Source organism: Mauremys reevesii, linkage group 10 (genome assembly GCF_016161935.1).
Source record: "Mauremys reevesii isolate NIE-2019 linkage group 10, ASM1616193v1, whole genome shotgun sequence".
Lineage (NCBI taxonomy): Eukaryota > Metazoa > Chordata > Testudines > Geoemydidae > Mauremys > Mauremys reevesii.
In genome coordinates, this window is record NC_052632.1 from 35674864 (window position 1) to 35695126 (window position 20263).

Below are 20263 nucleotides of genomic sequence, written 5' to 3' on the forward strand. Positions count from 1 at the left end.
CTTTCACCTATGAAGAGGAAGACACCAGCACTCTTGGGCCTCTGGGAGAGATCTTGACCAAGAAAAGAGTCAGTCACCATCTTGCTGGAAGACTGTGGGTGAGAAAGACCATCCTAAGCAAACCCTGGAACCAAAACTTGCTAGATTAAGTTTTAGACATTTAGATGTTTACACTTTTATCTTCTTGTACCTAGGGCTGTCGATTAATCGCAGTTAACTCACGTGATTAAGTCAAAACATTAATCGTGATTAATCGAACTATTAAACACTAGATTACCACTTGAAATGTAGTACATATTTTGGATGTTTTTTTACAATTTCAAATATATCAATTTCAATTACAACACAGAATACAAAACTTTATAAAGTGCTCACTTTATATTATTTTTATTATAAATATTTGCACTGTAAAAATGATAAGAGAAATAGTATTTTTCAATTTATACAAGTACTGTAGTGCAATCTTTTTATCATGAAAGTGCAACTTACAAATGCAGTTTTGTTTTGTTACATAACTGCACTCAAAACCAAAACAACGTAAAACTTTGGAGCCTACAAATCCACTCAGTCTTACAGACAAGTTTGTTTACATTTACAGGAGATAATGCTGCCCCCTTCTTAATTATAATGTCACCTGAAAGTGAGGAAAAGGTGTTCACATGGCACTGTTGTAGCTGGCATCGCAAGATATTTACGTGTCAGATGTGCTAAAGATTCATATGCCTCTTCATGCTTTGGCCACCATTCCAGAGGACATGCTTTCATGCTGATGGTGCTCGTTAAAAAAATAATGTGTTAATTAAATTTGTGACTGAACTCCTTGGGGGAGAATTGTATCTCTCTTGCTGTTTTACCCACATTCTGCCATATATTTCATGTTATAGCAGTCTCGGATGATGACCCAGCACATTTTATTCATTTTAAGAACACTTTCACTGAAAATTTGACAAAATGCAAAGCAGATACCAATGTGAAATTTCTAAAGATAGTTACAGCACTCGACCCAAGATTGACCACCTAAAAAGAAAGTCAACCTTCTGCTGGTGGCATCTGACTCAGATGATGAAAATGAACATGCGTCGGTCCCCACTGCTTTGGATCATTATCGAGCAGAACCTGTCATCAGCATGGACACATGTCCCCTGGAATGGTGGTTGAAGCATCAAGGGACATATGAATCTTTAGTGCATCTGGCATGTAAATATCTTGTGACGCCGGCTACAACAGTGCCATGCAAACACCTCTTCTCACTTTCAGGTGACATTGTAAAAAACAAGCAGGCAGCATTATCTTCTGCAAATGTAAACAAACTTGTTTGTCTGAGTGATTGGCTGAACAAGAAGTAGGACTGATTAGACTTGTAGGCTCTAAAGTTCTATGTTGTTTTATTTTTGAATGCAGGGTTTTTTTGTACATAATTCTACATTTTTAAGTTCAACTTTCATGATAAAGAGATTGCACTACAGTACTTGTATTAGGTGAATTGAAAAATACTATTTTTGTTTTTTGCAGTGCAAATATTTGTAATAAAAAATAAATATAAAGTGAACACTGTACACTTTGTATTCTGTGTTGTAATTGAAATTAATATATTTGAATATATAGAAAACATGCACAAATATTTAAATAAATGGTATACTATTATTGTTTAACAGTGCAATTAATCGCATTATTAATTTTTTTAATCACTTGGCAGCCCTACTTGTAACCCTTTCTAATTTTATTTCTTTTACTTAGCATCAGTTAACCTATATTCTATTGTCAATAAATTCATTTTATTTTACTATAAACCAACTCAGTGAGGTGTTTCAAGGGAAGAATGTATTCATCTCAGCTACGTTGATAAATTGGGATGTGTTTTTGTGTCTTTAGAGGAACAAATGAACATTATTATTTCTCTGAATTGTTCAGGAGAGGGCAGGACACTTCAGGGTACAGTAAACAAACCCAATTTTTTCACTTTTTCTTCATAAGTTACATCCCTAGACCCTTAATCATTTTTGTTGCTCTCCTCTAGGCTTTCTCCAATTTGTCCACATCTTTCTTGAAATATGGTACACAGAAATGGACAGAATACTCCAGTTGAGGCCTTATCAGTGTGGGATAGAACAGAAGAATTACTTCTCGTGTCTTGCTTACAACAATCCTGCTAATACACACCAAAATGATGTTTGCTTTTTTTGCAACAGTGTTATACTGTTGACTAATATTTAACTTCTGATCCACTATGACCCCCAGAACTCTTTCCACAGTATTCCTTCCTAGGTAGTCATTTCCTATTTTGTATGCGTGCAATTGATTGTTCATTCCTAAGCATAGTACTTTGCATTTGTCCTTATTGAATTTCATGCTATTTACTTCAGACCATTTCTCCAGTTTGCCAGACCATTTTGAATTTTAATCCAACCCTCCCAGCTTGGTATCATCCACAAACTTTATAAGTGTACTCTCTATACCATTATCTAAATCATTTACAAAGATATTGAACTGAACTGGACCCAGGACCAATTCTCTGCAGAACCCCACTCAATATGCCCTTCCAGCTTGACTGTGAACCACTGATAACTACTCTTTGGGAATGGTTTTCCAAGCAGTTATGCATCCACCTTACAGTACCTCCATCTAGACTGTATTTCCCTAACTTGTTTATGAGAAGGTCATGTGGGACAGTATCAAAAGCCTTACTAAAGTCAATATATACCATATCTATCACACACCCCCACCCATAAGACTTGTTACCCTGTCAAAAAAAGCTATTAGGTTGGTATGACATGATTTGTTCTTGACAAAATGTTTTCTTCCTGCTCTGAGCTGTGTTTTCATTCCATCCTGAACACCTCAAGGAGGCCTCACATGTGAAGCAGTGATTGGAATTCTCTGCTAGGCTCTCTTTAACAAAAAGGAACAAAGGACAAATACAAATTTGGAGTCTAATCTTGCTCTCAGCCTTGATTGGGGGGTTCTAGTCACTACTGTGATACAAACAATAAAAACGCCAAGTGACTTCAATGCAGCAAAAATCAAGCCCTTGGTTACATAGTTCCATACTATTATCCTATTATCGCAATTCCGAGTGCCTCAGGGAACAGTAGGAGAGTCATAGAGGTTAAGGCCAGAAGGGACCACCAGATCCTCTAGCCTGATCGACTGTATATTACAAGTATCAGGGGGTAGCTGTGTTAGTCTGTATCCACAAAACACAAAATATATCACAGAACACCAATTCCACCCAGCAACCACATGCTAAACCCAACAACTGAAATTAGACCAAAGAGGTAATAATCAAGTGAGACTTGGTCACAGGGAGGGGTTACTCAGTGAGTAGAGTGTGCTGAGAGGGATACCCTCAGGAGATTGAGCAACATGAAATGCGGCTGTCACAGGGGGAGAGCAGTCAGACAATCTTGCAGTTCTTTACAGCATGACATACAATGGAGCAGACAGGACTGACCAGTTACAGCATCAGTTTGTTTTATGCCAGAAAGGCTTATGGTGAAAGAAAAAGTTGCCTAAGGATCAACGTTGTCTGGTTTTCTCTTCCAGTTGAACAGGCATTTCATTCTAGTTAGATGGAGCTGCAGCTCTGAGTCAATGAGACTATTCACAATGCCACTATGCCTGCTAGTAACGGCTGATCTAAACAATAGTTTTTGCTGTTCAAACCAATACAGTGTGATCACTGCTCTGGATGCAGTTATGTCAATATGAATGTGTTTATATCATAGCTTGTATCAGAATGGGGATGTGTCCATATGAAACTTCCTACCAAAACAGAGCTGACCGTTCCAAAGCAGTTTAGTTATTCTGGGATAAGGTGCAAGAGAAAGCAATGTAAGACAATTTGTGTGTGGATAGTAGGCAGGTTCTGCCTGAAAAAGCAACGTTGTATCAGTAGAATGTTCCATGTTTTCATGGAACACTTGTTAGTTGTGAGCAATTTCTTTTTGTCATCAGATTTCACAATTTTTCAGGTTTTGTGACACACCATCCTGATAGTTTGAGTTGACATATTGCATCATATTGAGTAACAGGATGTGTTGAAAATTATTTGGAAGATCAAGATCATTAGTTAAATGTGGATTTTGTGGTTTGAGAGGACTATCTAGCCATGTGGATAATCTCTGCTAGGAGCCAGAGGAATTCATTCCCATACACAACAAGGAATGGAGAAAATTTCCTAAACATGTGTCCTTTCTTATCTGGAGATCTATCACACACAAACCTCTCGCTGAGAAAACTGAGGCTTAGATGGGGAAAAGGCCTAGAGAATGGCTGTGTGACTTTAAAGTGAAACAAGTTCAGGAAGGAGTAAGTGAATCAATGTGAAGAAGCAGTTTGTACTTAAAAGCACTGTAAGAAGAATTGACAGAAAAGTTTGTTAGCAAGGAAAGAGAGGAGGCATGTACCTGTTATAGTGGATTAACATATTCTCCATAACCTTTATAGATCTGGGATCAAATCCTGCTTAGGTTTGTAAATTCAAGGGAATTGAGTGGTCTTATTTTTAGTCCTCAGTTGATGATGTCTCAAATCTCAAAACTACTACTGCAGCCAGCCTGCTGTCTCAGAACTGTTATCATGCTAACAGGGGGAATCCTCAGTTCAAACCCTTGATTGTCTCTTGCTCCTCAAGCCAGGAAATGCTTGAAGCACTATGGAAACAGAAAATTTCACCTCCAAAGAGGTGCCACTGTTTGTCTCACACTTAAAAATAATATATTTATGGATCTCTGAAAGTCTAGTATCTATTTTACATAAGGACCCGGATGCTCTAAATTACACTGAGACACAGTTCAGCGTATGCTCAGGCTGACCACTTAAGGAGGTGTAAAAAGGTACCTTTGCCCTCACACCTGAGCTGCTCAGAACTGTACGACTGCTTCACGCTGCCCCGCCGCCAGCTGCAGCTCAGGATGGAGCCAAACGTGTATCTGAAGACAGGAGAAGATTTTTTTCTAAAAAGAGAGACTGGAAATAAAACAGGGAGGAACAGATACATAAATGTGGGGATGATTTTTGGCCTGAGTTTTGTAATATCTGCATATTCACTATTAACAGAAGTTAAATTGAGACCAAGAGTCTTCCCCAAATTTTATTTTCAATTTCTCTTACGTGATTAAATAAATATTATCTAATAATATGCTGGAACAACCTTTGACCTAGCCTTTAGCCCTTGTATCTACCAGAAACCAAAATGCCCTCAGAAAAACACTACTACTCTCTGGCCTCACTCCATAACAAATAGGTGGAAGTGACTGAGTCAGATTTCTCTGTCTTTAGATTATCCAGCAACGGACAACCTTGGTTTGTTGATTAAGCTGAGGCATAAGTCATCTGATGACAGAAAAGTTTAAAGGAACACCACTACCTTGAAAATCTCATTTATCTCAACATTTTGCACAAACTGTAGCTGTAGGTAATCCCCTATAATAATTCTAAACAAAAGAAGTTGGCAAAAGAGTCTTGATTTTTGTAGAGTACAACCTCAAAGTTACAAACACCAGAGTTACGAACTGACTGGTCAAACACACACCTCATTTGGAACTGGAAGTATGCAATCAGGCAGCAGCAAAGACAAAAAAAGCAAATACAGTACAGTGCTGTGTTAAACATAAAGGGAAAGTTTAAAAAAAGATTTGACAAGGTAAGGAAACTGTTTCTGAGCTTGTTTAATTTAAATTAAGATGGTTAAAAGCAGCATTTTTCTTTTGCATAGTAAAGTTTCAAAGCTGCATTAAATCGAAGTTCAGTTGTAAACTTTTGAAAGAACCACCAGAACGTTTTGTTCAGTTACAATCATTTCTGGGTTACAAACAACCTCTATTCCTGAGGTATTTGTAACTAGGGTGACCAGATCGCAAGAGTGAAATATCAGGACACATTGGTCGAGTGAGCGGGGGGGACAGACAGACACAGGTGCACAGCCCCAACCAGAGCCAGAGGCACACTGGTCCATCTGGCCCTGTGCTACCAGAGTGCCCCCTCCTGTTGGGGGTGGGCCCATGCTGTGCCACACAGCTCCCCTACCCAGTGCCCCCTGGATCCACTATACCCAAAGCCAGGGCCAACTCCAGCTTTTTTGCTGCCCCACTTCGGCGGCAGCTCTACCACGCCGCTTCATTCTTCAGCAGCAAGTCCTTCGCTCCAAGAGGGACAGAGGGACCTGCCGCCAAATTGCCGCCGAAGACCCAGATGTGCCGCCCTTTTCCAATGGCCACCCCAAGCACCTGCTTCCTTCGCTGGTGCCTGGAGCTGGCCATGCCCAGAGCCCCCCTACAGCCCTTCCACCATAAATGCACAGTGCTGTGCACACACGCACACCCTGCCCAACGCCTCTCTGCCCACATCCCCACCGCAGCTGCCCAGCACCCCACACAGAACCCCCCACTCGCTAGTTTTCCAATACACCCAGATTTCACCTCCCTCCCTTCCTTCCTCCCTCCCACTGCCCTTCCCCGCAGCCCCACCACCACAACTACACAATGCCCACACAGACCCACACTGCCCATTGCCCTGACACACACAGATCTCCCCCACTGCCCAGCACCCCCAACAGGCCCCCACTGTCTAGCACCCCAAAACACACAAACTCCCCCTCTGCCCAGCGCCCTCCACACCCTCACAGCCCAGCACCCCACACACATCTCCCAGACATTCACTCCATCGCACCCTGCCCCACCAGCCCTGCTGCAAGGTCTCTGGCTCCTAGGGTGAGAGCGGCGAGGGGAGTTGCCAGACTCTCCACATGCTGTGCCCACCACAAGTGCGAGCTCCATGGCTCCCATTGGCTGGGAAAAGCGCCAATGGGAGTTGCCGGAACTGCGGAGCAGGGCTTGCAGGCGCTGGCAGCACGCACAGCCCCCCAACCCTAAGAGCCAGAGGGACCTGCCAGGGGGTGAGGTGGGGAGTCCCAGCGGTGCTCACCTGGGATGGCTCCCGTCCCGGGAAGCAAGCTGCAGGATTTGTAGTGGCTAAACCATCCAAGACAGGTGGCAATCTAGCCTCCTTTTGAAAATCTCCAGTGAAGAAGTTTCCACAACTTCCTAGACAGTCTGTTCCATTGTCCTACTGTTCCTACAATTAGGAAGTTTTTTTCTGAGATTTAATCTAAATCTGCTATGCAGTAGTTTGAACCCATTGCCTCTTGACCTGCCCTCTGTATCAAGAGAGAACAACTTTTCTCCATCTTTTTTATGGCAGCTTTTCAAGTATTTGAAGACCACTATCATGTCCCCCCTTAATCTCCAACTAAAAAAACATACCCAGTTATTCTAGCCTCTGCTCATATGGCTTGCATTCCATCCCTTTGATCATCTTTGTCACTTGTCTTTGGATCCTTTTCAGTTTTTCTACATCCTTTCTATACATTGGTGACCAAAACTGGACACAGTACTCCAGCTGAGGCCTAACCAGTGCCGAATAGAACAGTGCTATCACCTCCCACGGCTTGCAAGCTATGCCTCTGTTAATGCAACTTAAAACTGCATTTGCTTTTTTTTGCAACAGCATCGCATTGCTGACTCATGTTCAGGTTGTTACCCACCACTACCCCCAGATCCTTCTCAGCCGTGCTGCTGCCAGGCCAGTTACCCGCCATTCTGTATTTGTGCATTTGTTTTTTCTTCCCTAAGTGTAGCACCTTACATTTGTCTTTGTTGAATTTAATTTTGTTGTCTATAGCCCAGTTCTCCAATTTATCAAGATCCCTCTGAATTTTAGCTCTATCCTCCAAAGCATTGGCAACCCCGCCCAGCTTTGTGTCAGCTGCAAATTTGATCAGTGTGCTCTCTATTCCTACATCTAGGTCATTAATAAGATGTGAAAACAACACCAGATCCAAAAAAGATCCCTGTGGAACCCCACTTGAGACCTCCCTCCAATCTGACATCAGCTTATGTATCAGAATGTCATGTGGGACTGTGTCAAAAGCTTTGCTGAAATCCAGGTATCTTATGTCCAACACATTCCCCCTATCCATTAAACCAGTTACCCTGTCAAAGAAGGAAATCAAGCTGGTTTGGCACGATTTGTTCTTGGTAAATCCATGCTGACTGCTAGTGATTACCCCTACATCCCCCAGGTATTTGCAAATTGAATGTTTTATACATTGCTCTAGTCAGCGGCGGCTCCAGGCACCAGTGCTCCAAGCGCATGCCTGGGGTGGCAAGCTGTGGGGGGCACCCTGCTGGTCCCTGTGAGACCTCCCGCAGGCAAGCTGCTGAATCCGCGGGACTGGGGACCTCCCGCAGGCAAGCCGCTGACGGCAGCATGCCTGCTGTGCTTGGGGCGGCAAAAAAGCTAAAGCTGCCCCAGGCTCTAGTAACTTCTCAGGTAACAAAGTCAGACTGACTAGTCTATAGTTCCCTGGCTCCTCCCTTTTCCTCTCTTTAAAGATGGGCACTGTGTTAGCCCTTCTCCAGTCTTCTGGGACCTCTCCTGTCATCCATGAATTTGCAAATACTATTGCCAATGGCTCTGAGATTTCTTCAGCTAATTCCTTCAGTGCCCTCTGGCCCTGCTGATTTGAATTCAAATTGATCAGAAGATCTCTGCTGTGTTCTTTACTTATCCCAATCTGCATCCCTTCCCCGTTACGTCAGCCTTTGATGAAATGTGCAATTTCCCTGTTTCACCTGTATGATCTATCAGTCAGTTTTTTCTTTGCTGAAAAGATCCTTAAAAACCAGAACAGGTGAACAGAAAATCCCTTATCACAATTTCTGAAGGACTTAACACACATTTCAGGACACACTATTTAAGAAAATTGGAATTTTTCTAGATTAAGTCTTTTGAAAACACCTTTGAGTTGATAGTGTCGTAGTGCAGGACAGCATACGAGGTTGGTGGCTCCAAATCTCCATTGTGACCTGTGTCCTATGCATCACTCCAGCATCAGAAAGGGGGTGAAAAGCTGTGGAGAGGGCCCCAAGGAAATATACTCTGCAGAAAAGGGCCTCCCTGGTCAGCAAAGAGCTTCTGCAAAGGTACCATGATGTTAGCCTCCTATCCCAGTTTCCAGCACTGGTAGAGTATCAGGGGTCTGGAGGAGATGTGTTGCTGTGCTCCAGCCATTCTTCACTTCCCATGACTTATGGGAAGTGATTGGAAACAAAGTCAATTTAGAGTAATCTTGCAGCTGATCTAACTGACTCTGAGGGTCAGGGAAGCCCCTAAAGGGCCCCAGAATACAGGGAGAGCAAAGGAGAATTAAAGTCACCTTTGCATCCCCTCTCTCCACCCCACCTTCTGCAGTGAGAACAGAGATGGAGTAACAATGAGGCCCAATGTGCAGGAACTTCATTTCAAGGCTTTAGAGTCAGTGAAAACCAGTAGCATCTGAAAGTGGGTTAATGAAACTGTCAAATTAATATTGTGATAGACCCAGGCCAGTTGGGAACAGCAGAGCAGTAGAAGGGAGATGTACTGGCCACTGGATAAGCAGTTTTCTGTTCCCTGAGTGACCAGAGCAGGGGCTGCTCCAGGATAATGAGAACACCTGACTCCAATTAACCTGCTAAGAGTCAGGTGAGGCAATTAAGCACCTGACTCTAATTAAGGACTCTCTGATGCTATAAAAGGGCTCACTCCAGTCAGGCCTGAGGGAGCCAGAGGATAGAAAGTAGGAGTAAGAGGTGCAAGAAGCTGAGAATGAGTAGGCATACTGCTGGAGGACTGAGAAGTACAAGCATTATCAGACATCAGGAGGAAGGTCCGGTGGTGAGGATAAAGAAGGTGTTGGGAGGAGGCCATGGGGAAGTAGCCCAGGGAGTTGTAGCTGTCGCGTAACTGCACCAGGAGGCACTCTAGACAGCTGCAGTCCACAGGGCCCTGGGCTGGAACCCGGAGTAGAGGGTGGGCCCGGGTTCCCCCCAAACCTCCCAACTCCTGATCCTACACAGGAGGAATTGACCTGGACTGTGGCTTCTACTAGAGGGGAAGGTCTCTGGGCTGTTTCCCGACCCACAGGGTGAATCTGTGAGGTGTGCAAATCTGCCAATAAGCACAGGACCCACCAAGGTAGAGAAGGAACTTTGTCACAATATGTAATCTGAGCCAATTTATGACAGCAAGAAAAGATCATGATTATTCAAGAGAAGTTGGGCTGTGTCTGCCTGCTTTCCTATTTAGAATAAGACCATTAAAAATGGTCTGCAGGGTGGATACCACTTTCTTAACACCTTTTTATATAGCTCTTTATTCGGGATGAAGAAGGCACTCCCAGCCATCAGAAAAACTATCATCTTTTTATGTTGGAAATACCAGGTCTCCAATTCCCTGGTTTCACTGAGGATCCTTGGAAGACTGGAGAACTCATGCATTGCAACATCCCAAGAGACTGACAGCTGAGCAATTGAAAGGAATAGATAGTATGATTTAAAGCTCTGCTTTAAACTTAGAAAGCTCTTTTTGTGAAGGGTTCAAAATCCCTTAATGGAAGACTGAGAAACCATTTCCTCAAAGTTCTCTAGCTATCCAAGAAAAAAACAGGGAAGACAAGACATGAGGTTCCTGTTATTTTAAAAAATAAAAATCCAAATAGAAAAGTCCTTAAAGTAAAAATTCTGTGATGTCCAGCTTTTGGGAGAAGCAAAAAAGGGGAGAACTAAGATATTAAGGTTACTGCTTGTCTAAGACTTAAAGTTGCTGAGATGAAGTTAGAGCAGCAAAGAGTCTTGTGGCACCTTATAGACTAACAGATGTTTTGGAGCATGAGCTTTCGTGGGTGAATACCCACTTCGTCGGATGCATGTAGTAGAAATTTCCAGGGGCAGGTATATATAAGCAAGCAAGAAGCAGGCTGAGATGAAGTTAATGAGTTCAGGCAGAGTGCTTGTAGGATACAGTTGGACTAAAGATTTTTTTGAACTTGTACCTCAGTATCCATTTATTTCACTACCCAACAAACAAAGTGCAAAACTGATGACTTGGAGCTACACTAACGTGGAAGTAGCAGAATGTAGAAAGGCCAAACCATGTACTGCAACGATAAGAATGACAAATATATATCACTGTACTAGTCCAGAGGACGAGTGAGGATGAAGCAGCACAAAGGTGAAAAGTCAATTACTCTTTTTAGTAGTACACCAAGCCATGCATCTGCTTTGCTAATACGCACTATGTCACGGAGAGAGAGAGAGAGAGAGACGCACCACAGACCAGGCTACTGAAATGCTTGGTGTGGCCAACTCTTGCAATATTATAAGTCTCATGATATCTGGTGTTTCTTAGAGGCCCAGCTCCCAGACACCTGCAAGTAATTGAGAATCTCAGCTTTCATTTAAAAAATAATTAATTTTCTGGCCCTCAAGGTTGCCTACAAAAGCATGAAAATGAAACCAGAGCATAACCTAAGGACTCAGCAAGAAGGTAAACAAACAGAACCCCACTTTTTTTTTATTTACATCTTATGATTTTAAGTTGTTCTCATGATTTTGTGGGGCCTGACTCATGATTTTTAAAATACATGGGGTTGGCAACAGTATTTGCTAAACAATATGTATGAAACAGTTTTCAACAGTGCCTAGGTGACTTAGGAAGGGAATCTTATGTCCTATTTTCAAAAGTGATTTAGGCTCTTAGGCTGCTTAAGTGACTTAGTGTTGAAAATGGGACTAAGGAGCTTTTGAAAAATTTTCCCATACATAATTCCAGCATAGCCTTTTGGATCATTAGCAACCACTTAAATTTCTAGTAAAGAGGGAAAAAAAAAGTTTCCAAGGAGTGAAAGAGATTGAAACACTGGTATAACCGATTTTGAGAACAGATGTGAGCACAGCTCCTCAGCATCCTTTCCTTATGATCCCCATCTAAAAAAGGTCTATTTTTGTACACAGAAGCCAAAACCAGTTCTAACTAGGAAAGCAAGTACAGTGTGCAAGAGCTGCAAACAGCGGTTACCTTTCAATGGACTCCAAGGAGTTCTGGCCAATATGAGCAAAGGAGATAATTTGTTAGGAAACTGCTTAGAACATGGGCATACATTTCAAAAGTCATTAACCATGTGATTACTGGAATAAGAATAATACTATAAAAGTACATATATAACTCTGGACAAGTGCAGTGACTATTTGGGTTTCAGAGTTCTAATTTCACACTACTTGGTTCCCTGAGCTAAACCTCTTCCTACACCATCTGTACTATTTATGTGCAGTTGCTTACCAATTACTCTGCATACCTTCAGCATTTGGCCATTAACAATTTCCAGCATAAAATGCATCGAGAGGACCAGATAGACTCCAGCCTTCACCAACCTACCCAGGCTCACAGGGTGCAGAACAACAATTGTCTCTTTCCTCATTTCTTTGGGAGAAATATGTAAGATTCTTTTGCCATAGATGGCACCCTGAAGTCCCTGCACATCTCCTTCCTCAATATCATTTTACACTACTGTGCACCATGCTAGAGCTTGAACTTGAATAGCAACAATAGATATTTCTCTCTCTCTTTTTTTTTTTTCTAATTCCTCCTTATGCACCAGGTACTTAGGCTATTAAACCATTTAAAGGTACCCTGTCAAATAAGAGGCACGATCCAGTCACAATAAGGATCACAGCAATCAAGAGAGTCACCAGCACAACCAAATGAACTTTGGGAATACAAAGCTCCTTTAATTGTTTACTAACAGAGTCACAAATTAAATCTGTTTGTGTGATTCACCTACAACATATAAATTTCTGAAATTTGGTCCTTGTTGGAGCTCCTAAAAGGAATCAAATAACCCCCAAGGATCAAAGTTTAGGGGGAAAAACACCCCCCACAAAAAAACCCAGTGATTTTAAACAGTTCCAAAATCTAATATATTATTTATTGTTAGAGCAACACACTTTTAATATATCATTTTGCAATAGTTGTATAATATGGATTTCCTTCTGGTAAAAGAAAAAAAGATACTGGCATGAAGAAATAGATTCAAACTTCACTTACAAAAAAATAAAAATAAAAGCCAAACCTAAAACTATCATCCAGGAGCTCCTCCTTCATAATCCTAGCTGGTAATTCTCTCATTTATAAGCTTGTGACAATGAAGTATTAAGGTTCAGCTTTGCTAAAATAGTCAATATCTTCTCTGTCAATTTCACCAAACAAGACAATCTGTGAAACAAAACTAGAGCTGTTTGAAAAAATGAACACCTATTTTTGTGAAAAATGTCAAAGTTGTTGTTTTGAAGTGTTCAGAACGGATCCATTTTTCAGGGTTTGAGATTTTATTTTGTATACATACTTTTTTAGACTTTTTAATTTACCAAAAAACGGGTTTTCAGCAAACGACAAATGGATAAACATATTGAAAATGGTTTCAATATTTTTTTCAAAACTTCATTTAAAAATAAAGCACACCAATTTCCTCCCCAAAATGATAGATGATGTTGAAATTTGAGGGGGAAATTTTTTGTTTGTGAAAAAGAATATTTTTCAGACAACTTTTCAGCCAGCTCTGTGCAAAAACCCACCATGACCGAGGAAGAAGGATTAATGATAATAGAGTGGCTAAAGGCTACATGTCATTTAATTATAATGTCAAAGTTTCCATAAGCCCCTGTCAGGTCCTTACGGTATGAGGCACTGTGGAAACAGAATTGAAATTCTTTAAGGCAAGAACTGTGTCTATCTAAGAAGAAATGAGCAACAAATAAAGTGAGAGAGAATGAGAAAACATATAAGGAGGGATCCTCATCTGATTCAGTGATTATAGACTTCAATGGAGCTATGCCAGTTTACACTAGCTGAGGCTCTGTCCCACAGTTTTTACATATGAATACATACACTTAATTTTTTTAGTTTGGTAACTGCATAAATGACGACTTTCCCAACCACTACCCACAGGCTAGCCATGAAACATTGACTGACTTCTTGCAGGTGTCTCAGCATGAACGGATCATAAGAAGGGGTCACGTTCAGAGAGCCTAGTCTAACTGTCATGCACTTCAAAGCTGGAAAGCTTGCCAATGTGGTTTTCAGGCTTTGGCATGGAGCTGCAGTTGCAGAACACGTTCAAATGGAATGCAAATCCAGAGACACAGTGTCACAGGGGCAGACCTGTAGCCGGGGTTGCCAACCTCAAATGTCCAAAATTATGAGACAGACACTTAGGAAAATGTCTATGTTAAAATTCACACTGCTTTTTCATCTACTTTAACTCTTGGGGGGGAAGTCATCCCTTTTCATATGAGCATATTTCAGGAGACTCAGCCTGAAATGCACAAAAATAAATCCATCCACAAATTGAGGCACCTCCACCTCTCTTTCACTTCTGGTTGGTTGGTAGACACTTCCTCCGCACCATCTCTTCCCCAGGCACTGGTCTCAGCTGCATCCTTGGTGACCTGCCCTGTGGACCTGTACAGTCCACAGCCCTTCCCTCTACTGGGCACCCCCCCTTCACTCTTCTCTGCTGGGCACTGCCCCATCTACTCTTTTTTTTTATTATTCTATCCAGATTTTTATTCCACCCTCTTGGCCATAATATCTGAGTGCCTTCCCCTAGCACATTAAGCTGTGTATCTGGTAGTCACATATGGTTTATTCTCTCATTCACCTTTGCCACAACAGGGGAATTGTGAGTATTGTGCAGTGTTTTTCCCCCCTTTTTTCTTTTAGGTGTGTATGTGCCATCCAGCTCCCACCCCAGGTTACAGTCCCCTGTTCAGTTCCTTCTTCCTTCCCTGGATGCAGGCCCTGCCCATCTCCCTCTGCTCATTTCCTGGACACTGTCCCAGGCCTCTGCTCCATTCTCATCCCCCCACCTCAGATATTGCCTCTGCCCAGTTCTGGGAGAATGCAGCCAGGCTGGGCTGATTCCCTGTATTCTGCAGAGGAGTTGAACTAGTGTGTGTGTGTGTGTGGGGGGGGGAGGTGGTCACACTCCTGGGGTGCCTTTTCTATCTGCACTGCTCATCTTTGCTTCTCACACCCATCGACCTAGCACTGTCCATGCCTGTGATCAGGTCAGTTTAATTGTGTTGCTCAGGGGTCTGGGTTTTTCATACCCTTGAGCGACATAGTTATAACCAACCTGATTTCCTAGTGTAGACCAGGCCTAAGTGTCTCTATACAGGGTTAGATTAGCAAGTACATCTCTCATTATAATAGGTATTTGGACACAAGACTGGCTATATAGGATCCTCTTATTGAAGGAGTCAGTGGGGAATTTTCCAAAGGTTCATTGTCCAAAGCTAAGCTCTGATTAACCGGTTGAGGTTTTTTTAGTATTGTCACAATTTGGTCCTCTTTCAGTAGGACCTTATCACTTGAAAACATAAAGGAACAAACTTGAAAAATGCTCCCCCTTAACTTCCAGACCCCCTCTACTATGCTCCAGTCCACTACCCCTAGTCTCTGCAAGACAGAGATGAGCTACTGAACTACGTGTTAACAACCTAGTGCCAAAGGTTTGATGCTGGCCAACTGCCCTGCAAAAACACCCCTCCTTCTAAGCAGCTGTGAATTAGTTGTTTCAGTCTAGGAGCTTTTTTCTGGTGCAGTGATACATAGAAACATCAGAATTTCAAGTTGTTCCAAGCTGTCTTCTTTTTTAAAGTTTTAATGCAAGCCTGACAGCGTACAGGGACTGTATTAATCAATCATTAGGTTTATTTGCATAGGTGTAAGGACATGAGCATTACCACTGCAAGGACCTTCAGCAAGAGCCTTAAAGAGGAGATAAGAGACCAGACATTCACTGTTTTAGCACTCAGGTACCACTTTATTCCTGTTAAAGGGGCAAGGAATTGAAACTACGCAAGATGCCCTGCCCACAGGCTCCTCTGATTCTTTATATAATCAAATTCCCACAGCTCAACCACCAATCACCACATGAATCATTATGTGAAACACACGCAGTTATGGCTTATTGCTCTCAAGTCAGTCCTGACATTTACCCAAGTTATTTATTATGGAGAAACTTCAACCTACTAGAAAACTACCCAGTTCCCTTTTAAAAGCATTATTGTGTGAGGAGCAGCACCTACAAAGCATTGGGGATGGAGGGGGGAGAGAAAACAGCAATAAGAAAATATATTCCAACTTGCCCACTTCATCATGAGGAGCTGATTATCCAAAAACTCTGAGGATGATTTTGTGTAGTTTCCTGCCACTCTTCCCCTTAAACCCAAACCCCAGATCCAACCTCCCAACCTGTTGGGAAGTTCAGATCCAGATTGTGCAGCACGGACCCACCTATCATTGTTTTAGGCTGGGATTTGGGTGCCTACGCTCCCTTAGGTCTCTTTGAAAATCCCACCTGAAATGTGCGGGAGAGGTGTTGCAAGAGAAATGTAGGACCATAAATCCAGGCATCGGCAAGTTAATTAGCTGTTACCACTCAAGAAAGAGATCTTGGAGTCATTGTGGATAGTTCTCTAAAATCATCCACTCAATGTGCAGTGGCAGTCAAAAAAGTGAACAGAATGTTGGGACTCATCAAGAAAGGGATAGATAATAAGACTGAAAATATCATATTGCCTCTATATAAATCCATGGTACGCCCACATGTTGAATACTATGTGCAGATGTGGTTGCTCGATCTCAAAAAAGATGTATTGGAATTGGAAAAGGTTCAGAAAAGGACAACAAAAATAATTAAGGGTATGAAATGGCTTCCGTATGAGGAGAGATTAATAAAACTGGGACTTTTCATCTTGGAAAAGAGGCGACTAAGGGGGGATACGATAGACGTCTATAAAATCATGAGTGGTATAGAGAAAGTAAATAAGGAAGTGTTATTTACTCCTTCTCATAATACAAGAACAAGGGGCCACCAAATGAAATTAATAGGTAGCAGGTTTAAAACAAACACAAGAAAGTATTTTTTCATGCACTGCACTGTCAACCTCTGGAACTTCTTGCCAGAGGGTGTTGTGAAGGCCAATACTATAATGGGGTTCAAAAGGGAGCTAGATAGATTCATGTAGGATATGTCCATCACTGGCTATTAGCCAGGATGGGCAGGAATGGTGTCCCTAGCCTCTGTTTACCAGAAGCTGGGATTGGGTGACAGGGCATGGATCACTTGATGATTACCTGTCTGTTCATTCCCTTTGGGGCACCTGCCATTGGCCACTGTCAGAAGACAGGATACCGGGCTCAATGGACCTTTGGTCTGACCCAGTATGGTCATTCTTATGTTCTTAAAAGCTTTTCACTCAGTTCCAAAAGTGGCATTGGTCAAAGCTGCAAGGGAGGAAAAAAATCAAAAAGCCACACGTCATCTTCCAAACCCCATGTTAGTGTGTTAGTTTCAGAGTAGAGCTGTTGTGAAACCACGGTGGTGTTACAAATGCAAGTCTGGACAGCTTGAGCTAAAGAACTAGCCTATGTAGCTGAGCAGACTCACATGCTCTATGGATCACGTAACACAAACTGCCCAGTGGGCTAGACACTTCAACAGGACAGAGGAAGCTTATCCTGAGCATCTAACGCCCACAGAAGTTTGAATCTTGAACAACTCCTCATTTATGTGATAGCACCCATCCTAGCCAACACACGGGGAACAGAACCAGATGCTGCCATAACATCTACAGATTGAGACAAAACTTAAGCTTTGTAGCTGGGGTTGTAACAGCCTTGGCTCCTCTGTGGATTTTGCTCTGAGTGGGATCATAACACAGCAGCCAGCAGGATACACCATTACAACTAATCTATTGGATGAATTTTGATTTTTTTTCCTGGTCAAATGAAATAAATTAACTTTTTCATCATCTGATGAGCTCTAATCAAATGGATGCTTTAGTAAGTATTATTTAGCAATATACAGGCTGATTCCACCTTGAAATTTAAAATTATTGGGGACAAATATTGAACTACTATTCTCAATTTTCTTCCTGTGTTATGATCTCTTCTGTACTGCAGAAACCTGCAATGCCACAGTTATGCTTCTACCTAGTAGCATTAGATGTATTCAGCACTCAGCATTAGCAACAATACTTTCCAGGGAGGTCCAAACTGAAGCTATAATAAGAATCCCCAGACCAGGCAATAAACTTCACAAAATACTCTCTTAAGGTTCAGTCCTGCAATCCTTAAATCATTTAAGCATGTGCTTAAATTTAGGAACATTAGTACTCTCATGGTTTGAGTGGAACTCATCACCATGGGATGGTGTGAAGTCCAAAAGTATAACTGAGTTTAAAAATAATTAGATAAGTTCATAGAGAATAGGTCTATCAATGGCTATTAGCCAAGATGATCAGGGATGCAACCCCATGCTCCAGGTGTCCCTAAACCTCCAAGTGCCAGAAGCTGGGATTGGACAACAGGAGATGGATCATTCAATATTGCTTTGTTCTCTTCATTCCCTCTGAAGCATTTGGTGCTGGCCACTGTCAGAGATGGGACACTGAGCTAGATGGACCATTGGTCAGATCCAGAATGGCTCTTCTTATGAGTGCTTTGCTGGATTGGGGTCAGAGGGCAGAGCTCCTTGGAGGACTGAGCCTTTAACAACAATCTCTAGATGAGAGATTCTCAGGCTGTGGTCTGTGGAGCACTTGATTCTGGTCCACAAAGAACCATCTGGCCACATTGTTCTGGCTCCCCTCTCTCCTCACTTTTAGCTGAAGGGAAGGGGAAAAGACATCAAGTCTTTCCCCATATGTACTTTCTCATGTAAGCAATTGCTGACTTTGCCACAAAGATGATGAATGAGAGGGGAGGAAGTTTCTGCAATCATGAATGGGAGTGAAAGGTGGTGTCAGGACTGTCTCACTCAAGATGCAGTTCACCCAGTGAAAAAAGTTTGGTAACCTTTGGCTTTAGATCATAGACCAAGATGGATTCAAACTATTAATGGAATAAGCTCAAAGCAATATCCAAATATCTCAGTTACACTAAAATTGCCAAGTAGTTTCTTGTTAGAGAGTTAAGATCTGCTGGACAAGATAGATTAGATACTCCTTTTTGATGACACAACTATGGGCAAATCCTCTTTTGTGTTCATGTAAACTTCACCTAATTGGAATCTCTTACCTGATAGAACATTATGAAATGTAATGTGTGAATTCTGAGCATCTTGGCAAGGGTGGCACTTTATTAATAAATAACTTGAAATCATAATTGCTTCTCCCTCCCCCCATTGGTTAGTGATTTAGCCTCAATATCAAATTTACTGTATTTGCATGTTAAAAAATATTTCTTCTAATTGCCAGCCCAGCAAAATTAAACTTGACACCTGAAAATGAGGGTGGGGACTCTTAAGAGACTGAAAGAGCAGAGGTCAGAATTTGACAGATAATAACTGATGCGTGAAGCAGAACAGAAGCCAGCTCATTCAGAGCCAGAGCAGCCTGTGTGTAAAAAATTCACTTTTTGTCAGTAAAGTCAGTAAGCAACAAACAGGAAGCAGATCCGTTGAGATCCTCACTGTACATACTCACTTTCCAAAAGAAGTGAATGACAAAGGCATCCCCTCCACATGCTGTTTGGTAGGAATGTAGACAGAACCATGCAAATTAAATTACTGCTGATAGCTACTCTGCCCTTTAAAAGAAAGGTCTGTGTTCTCACTAATGGGATAAAATATTCCTGTAGACATTAAGGGCTGAATTCTGGTGTTTGTACTCGGACGTGTACTGAGGCAGGGGAATGAGGAGGGGACCAGGTGTAGCCCAGAGCCCTTCAGGAATCACTGTGAGCAGTCCACTCTCACGATTACTGCTATTAAAAGTAATATTGTGTGCTAGTCCCATTACCACCTGAGGGACTCAAGCAAGAATGCTAAGCAGTACCATACCCATGCCCCTAAATGGACCAGTCCTGCCACCTGAAGCAGCATAGTTCTTCAGGGAACTTTGGCCTGCCTCTTGGTAGATGTGCTGCAGAAACTCATGGCTCCCTCTTGTTGCCTAGAATCTAGATTACTCATGCAGAGAGCATCACGATTTAGTCTTTAATATGGTAACACTTTTTTCTTACATTTATCATACATTAGAACGATCACTCCATTACAAATAGATACTTGAATGACTTCTAGCAGTTGAAGGATAGGCACATTAGCTAGAACCATTGGTGTGGCTCCTCAGTCTGCTTGAAACGAGACAATGTTAATGTGCACCTAGGGAACTTTGAGCACGTGCCAGCAGGATCTAGAATTTACACCATTCTGGTGAGGACTAATGCACCATGTAGACAAGCCCACGTTCTCTCTGGCACTTGGCCTGGGAATTTATCATAGAATATTTTGGCAGCTGTTATGAGTGTTAACTCTTGGGTTAAAGATCTGGCTTTATTTTCCCAACTTTTCTTTCTTGCAGTTTTAAGCTCTTATTGT

General features: G+C 42.1%; 1 protein-coding gene across 3 annotated transcripts in view; it reads left to right on the plus strand.

The window, feature by feature from the left end:
• The window catches only part of PSTPIP1 (proline-serine-threonine phosphatase interacting protein 1), a 91469-nt gene that overhangs the window by 8385 nt on the left and 62821 nt on the right, over nucleotides 1-20263 (plus strand). The window contains exons 1-2 of one of the 3 annotated variants that reach the window (XM_039492853.1): nucleotides 7916-7945; nucleotides 11310-11367. The exons of 1 other annotated variant lie outside the window; for it this stretch is intronic. The gene's annotated coding sequence lies outside the window, so the exon portion shown is untranslated. Of the gene's footprint in view, nucleotides 1-7915; nucleotides 7946-11309; nucleotides 11368-20263 lie in introns of those variants that run through there. One more of the 3 variants, XM_039492854.1, reaches the window with a different exon arrangement.